Raw genomic sequence first — 5,381 nt, 5'->3', positions numbered from 1 at the left:
AAAAAAAAATGTTTTTGATTAGGGGAAAAATTTGCTTCGACACCCTCTACGTACATTAATGATTAATCATCCTTTTCAATTATCGATTAAATTATTTCATATTACAGTACATATATAATTTTTTGTACAGAAATCTTCATATTTGTTATTTAAGCCGTAGAACACGAAAATGACCATTAAAACTTTCAACTTTTACAGGTTCGGACTTGAAGCCTTTTTTTAAAATAAGGTTTTTAGAGGATAACTACGATTCAGTCCCATATTTTGACATAAAAGTACTATTTCAAAATTACTTAGAAGATAATATACTTTTTATTTTTCCTTCAATTGCTTTATATTTCAATTTAAAAAAATGCATTTCAAAAAGGTTGTGATGGAATTTCAGTCAATTTAGTATTTAATATTAATAAAGAAATTTAAATATAATAAGCTGGTTAAGTTACGTGAATATACATTATAATAATATTTCAGGGGGAAAAATTGAATCCTTTATTATAACTTACACTAAAATAATAAATAATTTAGATGTAAAGGGGTTAAAACAAGTTTAACAGATGCTACATACTCAAAATAATTGATAGTTATAAACTGATAAACGATTATTTTTTTCCCCGGAATATTAATACAAATCGACTTTGTTTAAATTGAAATAGAAGGCCTATTCTATAACTATAAGTTTTTCTTTTTTTATATTTTTCCCTTGTATAACAGAATAAGTTATATAATTCACTCGTATTATATTACATTACAACGAAAACATGAATATTTTTCGCAGGATATGTGCAATGTTCTTAATACAGATCTCATATATTATGTAGCTTCATAAACCATCGAAGTTTTTATGAAAAATTCAAAGGACGATATTCGAGATTCTGGATTGTACTAGACCAAATAAATAATATCTCATATACCAATTTATAGTTCTGTTTTTGGTGTTATCACATATGGAATCCAAAATGGCCCCACAGATCAATCTGAAATTTATCAAGCAGACGTATAAAATAACTAAACATAACTATGATATTTTTTTTGCGTGGCCGGAATTTACGCCCTGTCCGGTTTCGTCATACGGACGTTTCGCCCTCATATACATATAATAGCATAAATGTATCTTCCACCTATAATTTAAGGTCTTCCTTTACTTCAAATTGAAGTCCTTTGTATTTAATTATGAAATTATGGTATTTGAGTAATTAATATGAAATAATGTTTGTTTCTTCTTTTAATGAATTCGAACCATTTGATATTTTCTATTTTAAAATATATTAAAATTGAATGAAATGCACTCATTTTACGATTCTGAATGCAAAAATGCATGACAAAGGACTTCAATTGGGGGGAGACTAATTTTAAATCTTAAATTATATGTAGAGGATACATTTATACTATAATATATGTATGAGGGCAAAACTTTCGCAGATAAAAAACTTCTGCTGGGCGAAACTTTCCGGGGCAGAACTTCCCAGGGTGAATCTGCCCCCTCCCAAATATCTTCTCCCTCTGTCTCTTTCTTGATCCCTCTCTCTGATCTCTTCAATTTTCATTTTTTGTTTTTATACCCTTTTATTCAGCCCTGCAACGTTGGCAAACTCTGTTAATATAAATATAAAATATGTCTATTTATATAAAGGTGAAGATAATTTTTAGGGCTAAGCTCCCTCTCCTCCCCCCAAAAAAAAAAAAAAAAAAAAAAAATAATTGCAGGTAGCAACGCCACTGGTAGACTCTGTAAAATTTGGGTTGGATAAGATCCAATTGCAGTTTTTTAGTATGTGAATTATCAAGGTTTTTTTTCCTAAATGTATTTATTTAATAAGAAAAAACTTTAATGACCGTAATTTGTGCATACACTCTTATATACTGTAATGATAACCCCCTTGTTGTCGAAAATGAGAGAAATACCCCAAGGTTAATAGAAATACAAGGTGATACCATAACCCGTGTACGACTCATGTTGGACTCCCCTACTCTTTTAAAAATAGACGTCATACTAGATGTGTGGTTACGTATTTTCTCAAAAAAAAAAAAATCTTGCCCAGCAGGTGATACGATAGATTAAATTGAAAATTCTAGTAATAATGACGTTATACACTATGAGGGGTTGTGTGTTTTGTCAAAATCTACCTATCTTGCCCAGTAGTTGATACGATACATCAAATTGAAAATTCTAGCAAGCCTGATTACATGATGGTTTTACCTTGTATTTCTATTAACCTTGAGAAATACTACATTAAGAAAATATGAAAATGTAAAACTACCATTTCTCATGCAAAATTATTTAATTTTCTTTAAAATACTTTTTCAAAACCATTACATATTTACTTATATATTTATTCATTAATTTGTAGCAGAACAGCTAGAAGAGCTATTCACTATTTAATAGTTAATCAATGGAAACTGGTAAAAATGAACTATTTAAAGGCTCAGTATTTAAAACATGAATATACTCAGATATAGTTTAATATTTCCGTTCAGTAATTGATTTTGCTGTTGACATTGTCCATTACATAGCAATCTTTATTGCATTTTTGCACCTTCCCTTGAAAAAGTAAAAGAAAAAAGAGTCTGACTGTTTAGACAGTATATTTATTGTTCACAACCGTCATTCCTTTCACACATCGTTACCTTTATTGTGTTTCAATTTCTTACATCCATAAAAAAAACGAAAAAATGCAACCAATTAACGTCCGAAAGACTGATATTGGGGGAGTAGAAAAATCGACCACTGACAACAAAATATATTGTACTTTTAAAATGTAAATGATGTACCTAGTGATCCATTCAAATCTGAACACTTTGAATTGTAAAATTCAAAAATTTATAATTTATAAATTAACAATAGAATTTCTCGAAAATTAATACTATAAATAGATGTGTGTCTGAGTTCTCTTAATCATTAATGTAGCCGCCATTAGCGGCTATGATGGATTCCAGGCGGGGGTAGAGAATTTGACACCCACTACGGTTGTATTCATATGGTGTTCCCGTAGTACATGCTGAGAGTGGATTTGAGGGTCTCAGTGTTTCTTCTCGACATGCACCAATTTGTCCTTTTTGACAGATCCCTTCTTCCTCTCCGAAATTTTGGAATTGCTGACGGCGTAGACGGTAGGCCTGCAGACGCCAGCATCAAGAAGTGCGCGAATGGAAATTCGTCGATCACGTTCAAGTGTCATTTTATCGACTTGTTTTGTAACTAATGGTGTATGCTTAAATATATCGCAATATGAATTAATTTCAATCACTCAACCTTCATTAATTATTAAATTAGTAAGTTTACAGATTTCAATGGACCACCCGGTATTATGTGGCGAGTATAGAAACGAAATCTTGCTTTTTTGCTCTTTCAACCATAAATTAATATAAAATGATCCTTTTTAACATCTAGTCAAAATGCAAAAACAGAGCAGGTGATACAGTCATTAAAAATCTATTTCACTCAATGTAATTTTCGTTGGACTTTATAACAGCAAGATGTGGGTTATGAACTCCGTGCAGGTCCTGGAAACTAAAATCCGATCTAGATTCTTGCATTCTAGGGAGATGGAGTCGATCATGGACATCCCGGTGGTGTGAGAACTTCAATTTACCATTGACTCAAGGTAGGAATCGACAGAATAATCTATGAGATTAAGCTCAGGGGAGGTAGAAGGTCAAATATCCTTGGACACTCAGTCATTGCTGTGCTCTTCAAGCCAGTCAACAACAGATCATTCTAGTTCAGTCAATCATTGATCAGATAACTAGCCAGGTGAAATCAATGACACCATATTTTTCTATGTTTGTTAAGTAGCATTGTACCTCTGGTAAATACTAAACAAAATTACGTCGATATACTTACATGATTGTGCCTTAGGTAAATACCAGCTATCAGTTTGAACGTCTATAAGTAGAAACAATTGAAATTTTCTGTCCTTTAATAAGGTTTATCCGTCAGATAATAGTTAAAAAAAATGTTTCAATTATTTCTTCTTATAAACGTCATTGTTATTGTTGATCAAATTTACAAACTTTGATCTATTTTCCCGACATACATAATCTTTTATATTCAGGGTCGTAAAAGTGGGTGCCATACGTATTAATATTTATCGATCTTATTAATAAAAGAGTCATACCTCAACACTCCAATCAGGCCCTCCCTATAACTAAAATCCTGATTGCGACACTGTTTTAATATAATGACCTATTACAGAGTTTTATAACCAATAAATTGCCAATATGCTACAGGTTACAATTTTTTATAGTATATGTAGATTGGTGGTCTTTATTTGATTTTATTTATTTTTATTTAAATGAATACACAAATACAATACAGGAAATACTTAAGGAATTACGCTAAAATTAACACCACTAAATATTATACAAATAAAATTATATTTTATCCCACAGAAACAAAACCTACAAGCACACTAGCTTATTCATTTCTAACAACTAGACATTAAAGTAAGTAAAATATAAAAAAAAACGATAAAATAGACTGTAAAACACTAATTGTAAAGCTTAAAATAAACGTTGTTTTTTTTAAACGTGATTCACGGTTATTGAATAATCTTACGGTTGTAAAATGTCTTATAAGTTATACAATATCTGCTGCCAAATCTATTGGTTCCAACATATAAACAAAATTTAGTTACATATAAACAAAATTTAGTTATCTAGTTTGTTTGATAGATAGATCCGAGTCGCTTGGAATGACTAACATTGAAAAAAAAGGAGGAGTATGCCTGATTTGATAGGCTTATATAAAATAATAAGCAGCTTTGATTATTGTACTTAAAGATAGGACAGATTCGCATTATCTTGGATCTGGATCGGTTTGTATCTTTGGACGTAAATATCTGAAATAAGCTTCAGATATCCCAACTATCAGATCCACATCCAAAACCAAAATTAGATAGATACTTGTCTCAAATTTTATGGGAAATTAACCCGAAGTTTGGAACTAAATCAAATAGAATCCTGATTAAAGTTATATTTTTACTGATTACTGTGGCTGAAGGAATGAATAACCGAATATTATTACTATTTGAGGATAATTGTTAGTTATTATTAGAGTTATTGTTATGATAACTTTGGGAATAATTACATAACGGAAAAGTTTATGTAAATGTTACTTCAAGCACTAATCAAGACACATATAAATACTACGTTCGATATAGATAATTTTTTTTCTTTTTTGAACAAGAATAATGTATTACGCAGTAATGTAAGTTGCTTAAGATACCAAAAAAATCACTTGATTCTTTTTAAGATCCATAAAAGTTTAAGAACCTGAAGCTTTTTCGAATCCCAGATATTATGAATTTATCTATACCGTACTCACACTTCGGATCCAGATCCTAAATCCTGTTGGTGGTGAGAGAAATTAGGCAATCACTCGA

The sequence above is a fragment of the Lepeophtheirus salmonis genome, chromosome 4 (assembly GCF_016086655.4).
Source record: "Lepeophtheirus salmonis chromosome 4, UVic_Lsal_1.4, whole genome shotgun sequence".
In the NCBI taxonomy this organism is placed as follows: domain Eukaryota; kingdom Metazoa; phylum Arthropoda; class Copepoda; order Siphonostomatoida; family Caligidae; genus Lepeophtheirus; species Lepeophtheirus salmonis.
Note: the sequence above shows the minus strand (reverse complement) of the source record.